This window comes from Salvia miltiorrhiza, chromosome 7 (genome assembly GCF_028751815.1).
Source record: "Salvia miltiorrhiza cultivar Shanhuang (shh) chromosome 7, IMPLAD_Smil_shh, whole genome shotgun sequence".
NCBI classification, from domain to species: Eukaryota; Viridiplantae; Streptophyta; class Magnoliopsida; order Lamiales; family Lamiaceae; genus Salvia; species Salvia miltiorrhiza.
In genome coordinates this window covers 51,624,203-51,630,071 of record NC_080393.1, presented here as the reverse complement: position 1 = coordinate 51,630,071, position 5,869 = coordinate 51,624,203, and positions in this window count along the sequence as shown.

Genomic DNA, 5,869 nt, shown 5'->3' with positions numbered 1-5,869 from the left:
GATGATCCGTCTACGATCCATACAAGCCCTAGGCGTGGCCCAAAGACATTGGGGTGTTTCAAGGGGTTATACTTCACATATCGGATGGTTGATCTCATTGTGGTCACTTGGTCCGAAGGTCACACAATCCCCGGTCACAAGGCAGTGCTTCACTTCTCCGTAGATAGTAGTCATACCCGTTACTCACCAAGTATGACCCTCACCAACCTTCTCTCCCGAGGTCCCCAACTCCACGCTTTTAGTGACACATGCCTCCTGGACTCAACTATTTCCGGCTTTGTCAGCCGACCAGTCATAGACATGCTACGGCGCCGAGATTGCTTTCCTCGTTTGATAACCATGGCTTTATGCCTCGTCACAGTCGATGGATAGTCTCTAGAGAAGCCCAAGACTGAGGAAGGGCAGTGTATCCCGTCAACCCTTTCCCCACCTTTTGGATCTACAACGCCTTTTGTTGACGCTGCTCAGCTACTCGGTCTTGGTCATACCGATTGTTGTACCTTGGTATACCCTGGCCTTTGCTTAACATGGACAGCGTTTTACCGAACGGAGATCGCCCGTTAGGCCCCTACTGCTCATGGTTTCGAACAGATCCTTCCGGAACTACGAGATTCAACCGAAAGAACAAGTGCCTCACGAATGTTTACATGTTAACAACAATTATTTCCACCCCTAAAACCTCACCAAGGGGATTACTCACACATAGCACAATTCATAAATGCAAAAGTGATTAAACACATGATAGAATGAAAAGAAATACTGGAATAGATAAAATAGTACCTAGGCTTCAAGCCTTCGAACTTGTTCAAAAGTAGAAAAACAACGGAATAGGGAAAAGCACGGAAATGTAAAATGTTTCGGATGCCACACACGGCGAACTTAAATGATAACTAAAGTAAAATGAGAGTTTCAAGGTGCCAAGAAGTTGTGCACGATGCACACCGTTAGTCTTTTATACTGCCGGATGGTAGAGGCCTAACCCTAGCTGCACCGGTTCCAAATCTTCGCCGAAATCTTCTTTCCTTAATTAGATCGATCTTTGATTGATCCTGATTGAAGATGGCGTCCAGCTGCAAGCTTAGTCAACCTTTGCCATTCCTTCGATCCTTCCAGTTTCTTCTTCTTTCTTCCACTTGTTTCTTCGAGATCTCCGAGATTGACCTTCCTTTTCTGGCTCTGGCTGTCTGCTTCTCCTGGTAACGATCAGACGGACTGCTCTTATCGGTGTGGCTCGTACCAGGTGGTTGCTCCAGGTTCCTATGCCCCAAGTTGAATTGGAGAGGTACTTGTTAGCCGAAGCTCCATGCTGGTAAACATGACTTAGCAATCTGGGCTCGGTAATGCCCATTCTGACCGCATTTCCTCCGTTTCTGCGCTACTGATCTTCCTTCCTCCACAACTTTGTTTTTCCCCCTGACAGACCTGTACTGACACAAATAAAGAGAAAAATAGGGCCAAATGGCCCAAAAGTCGAAGACGCATCACACCTACACGCTTAAAGCATACTTGCCCTCAAGTATGTAGGTGGATTCACGGAAGACACGGACGAAAAGGTTAAAAGAAAAGGAATAAAACAAAGAGACACGAAACTTGCACAGATTTCAGGATCAGATCATACCAACATGCATCATTCAGTTCAAACAGACCACAAACCAGAGTAATGATCATGCATAAAGTGTGATGGTAGTCTCTCTTTTCGCTCAAGCACCGGGTTAAGTGTTTACACTCATAATTTGCTGTGCTAGTTCCTCTAAGAGTTTGATTGAAGACTACAAGTTAAACACACTATAGTTCCTCTAAGAGTTTGATTGAAGACTACAAGTTAAACACACTAGTATGACTCATCAAAGGGTCTTTGTTGGGTTGTAATGGGGCATACGGAGCTAAGGTGAGGTATATATGATTCAGTGACTAATTTCAGTATCACCCTTACTCAGTATACACGTTCAGTACAGCTACAACCAACCCTTAATTTCCCGCTTTCAATGGGGTTCATTTTTCTTTGATTCTATTTGTGGGCAATCATTTTTATTCACCAATTTTTTTTTGTGCCCAGATTTCTTTCTTTCTTATAATTCCTTGTTCACCATTTCATTCACTTCATAAATTCTTCCTCCTAGATATAGCATTAACAAAGCTCAAGAAAGAATGAATTCGGCTCAAGTTGGCATACAAGGGATTATTTTTCACATTACGTATCAAAGAAAAATCTGGGGCCCTAAATCAAAGAATCGTGCCCAAATCACACAAGTCATGTACTAGCAAAAATGAGTCCTCAAACAAAGTCAAGATTTCCTAGTCACAGCAAATTCTCACCACAAACATGCATTTTTTTTTTTCAATTTGGTCCTGATCTCACCGGTGGGGTACTCTCAGTATCCTCACAGCTACCATCATGCATTTCATACTCAATCCACCAATTCATACCAAGACTGAAATCAGCATGCACAATCCTTCACCATCAAACAATGCAAGTAGACTCGACTCAAATACAGATTAAACAGACACTAAAACAAGAAAATCAAAAAGATAAAATAAAACCTAATCTACGAGTTCAGGGGAAAAAGACTTAGTCGTTTTGGTCGGAGGATCTTGCCTCCGCATTCAGCCGATCAATGATTGCTTTGAAGCCAGCATCCATAGCCTCCCTCAGGGTTGTGATCTCCGCGCTCAGCATCAGCAGCTCGTCTTTCACTTCCTTCATTTCTGCCAACAACATTATGCTCTCGCTGCTGAGAAGGCGGGATGCCTCTTGCTCTAGTGGCCTCCTCGGTTCGGGCCTAGCTGCTGCTGCTCCCTCAGGGTATACCAGACGGTATCTCCCACCTTCATCTGTCTCGACCACCCTCCAGCGCACGAACCTCCCTAAGTCCAGAAAGCAACTTTCGGCCAGGGCTGTATCTTCTGAGCTTTTTGCGTCGAACTTAATGAGCTTTTCTGCCAAGATGGTCACCAATGGGCCAGAGCGAGAGGAACTTGTTGGTATGGGTTACCCCATACTGAAATTGAAGCGCCACGGTGAGCCCGAAGTTCACCTTTTTCCTCTCCATCATGCACCACAACAGGAAGACTTCCTGTTGGGTGACCACATTGGAACCTTCCAGCCGGCCGTAGATATTGTAGGCCAGCCACCTGTGGCAGATCTGCAGGGCGGGGTCCCGGATCTCGTTTGATTTGCTGATGTTTTTGACATACTTGCTTCCGGTAGACAGCAGCGACCAGTAATGGTCAATCCGACTTCTCCACTCTGGTGCGGCTATGATTTCTGCTTGCTTGTACTCCTCATCGTAGACTTCTGTGGCTTCAATGACCCCCAGGTGGATGTTCAGCTCGTTGATCGAGAGCGGGAATATCCTACCTTGCATCTGGAATCGCAAGGTTCCTAGGGTCTCAATTGTGTAGTTTCCTTTGGGCTTGAACTCGACAGTTCCCATGAACTCCTCCGTTAACTTCTGGTATGCTTTAGGGTTCCACTCCAGTGCCTTCTTCCAACCAATCCCCTCAAAATAACCCTCTACTTTCTCCTTGATTCCCAAATCCTCCAAGGCTTCAGTAACTAGAAAGTACCAAGGGGTAATTTCTCTGTTTTGTAGTACGGCATACCGCTGGCTGTCTCTCGGTATGACCACTCCTGAAGTAGCGGTGCGTATCAGCCCTTTTTGCTTTGCAAGCTTCGGCCTTGCAGTAGTGGCTGTACTGGAGGTGGGTTTCTTTGGCGCCAAAACCTCCTCAGACCTGGAGCTATCCACGGTCTCAGTTCTCTCCGGATCTTCCTCAACTTGCTTGCTCTTTCCTTTCTCAGCAGGGGTTGCTTTCCTAGTTCTGCTCTGAACCTCCTTTCCCTTCGTCTTACTTCCGGCCGCCGCCGGTCTGGTCTTCGTGGGTAGAGGGGGCTTGGTGACGTCCAACTTCCTTTTTGCTCCAACTCTCGCCACCTTGCTCTGAGGGGTGGAGGTTTCCATCTCAATCTCTTGCGTAGCCTCCTCTCCTTCTTCTTCTCCCTCTTCGGATGCCGTTGCCGTCTTCCCTTCTTCGAGAGATGGCGCTTGTGGTTCAGGGGGAATCGGAGTGAGTTCCCGCTCTTTGGCAGTTCGAGCGGGAGTTGCCTTCTTCAGAGCTTTCCTAGGCCTTTTCACTGGTGGGGTAGGTGCGACTTGTTCTTCCTCGATGGCCTTTTCTGGTTTCTCAACCATTTCCTCCGCCGCCTCTTTTTCTGCCTCACGCTCCTCTTCCATAGGAACGTCTTCTGGCTCTATCTCCTCCGCCTGACTGATCGCGACCGGATCTTCTGGAGCTCTGGTAGATGTTTCCTCAGATACGGTCCGTCTGGTGGTCCGTTTAGTCAGAGGTCGGGGCTTGGCAGCCTTCTTCTTTGCCGGAACTTGAGTGCTTCCGAAACCAGTCTTGCCTTTTGTTTTCGTCATTGCGGGTGCTTAGGATTGAGAAGGTGCTTGAGAGGTTAGGGTTTTGGGTAAGAAATTATGGAACTGGGTGGTTTTTAAATTGGTACGAGCAGTTACTGAAATTGAAGGCGGTGGAAAGTGGTGAAGATCGTGTGTAGCGGTTATGGAAATTTAGGGTTTTTGGAAGAAGTGGGGTAGTGTTTTAGGGAAGTGGGGGTGACGGTTATGGCAGAATTTTGAATTAAGGAAAGAGTAATCTTCCCAAAATTTGAAATTCAAATTCCCTTCGGAAACCCAAACGTTTCCGTCACATCGTGCCAGACTGCTGCCTCCGCCTTTCTGACGTCAGCCTTCCCCGGTTAGCCCTCTTCTGCCTGCAAAACTTCAAATCCTCCACCTACACACTTTGCAACGCAAAGTGGGTTTGAAATCACCACTGGGCCTCCGCCTATGTGTTTTCTCCGGCCCATCTCTCCTGCAAGTTAGTGCATCCAAACAAAACAAAACAACTTAAAAGAAAAGAAAATTCGGTATAGACCATACCGAAGTAACCACACTGGGTTGCCTCCCAGTAAGCGCTCTTGTTTCCCGTCTTGAGCTCGACCTTCCTTCACTCTTCACTCGTACTCAGGATCGAGAAGGTGGCATTCCTCCTTCTCCTTCTCTACTTTAGCAAGCTCGTGATAGGGCTTAAGGCGGTGCCCATTCACTACGAACGTATCAACTCCATTGTGATCATATACTTCAATGCTTCCGTTTGAAAAGATTTCTTTGATCACGAATGGTCCTGACCATTTTGAGCGAAGCTTCCCAGCCATCATCTTGAAGCGTGAATTGAAGAGTAGGACTTTTTGTCCTACCACGAATTCCTTCTTCCTGATCTTGGCATCATGGATTCTTCTGGTTCGCTCCTTATAGAGCACTGCATTGTCGTAAGCTTCCAACCGAAGTTCTTCCAACTCACTCAGCTGCAATTTTCTTGCTTCTCCAGCTAGGGTCATACTGAGATTAATTTGTTTAATTGCCCAGTACGCCTTATGTTCGATCTCCACAGGCAAATGACATCTTTTCCCATAGAGTAAATGGAACGGGGACATCCCAATCGGTGTCTTGAAAGCAGTTCTGTATGCCCATAACGCATCTCCCAAATGGTCACTCCAGTTCTTACGGTTGGGGTGCACCACCTTTTCCAGGATGCTCTTTATCTCTCTATTGGAAATCTCGGCTTGGCCATTTGCTTGGGGGTGATATGCAGTGGTAACCTTGTGTGTCACCCCCATCTTCTTGGTTAGTGATCTGATAATGGCATTACAGAAGTGGGACCCTTGGTCACTGATTAGAATTTTGGGTACACCATATCTCCCGAACACTTGCTCCTTCAGGAAACCTGCCACGGTATGGGCATCATTGCTTGCGGTTGCCTTGGCTTCAACCCACTTTGATACGTAATCCACTGCCACCAGAAT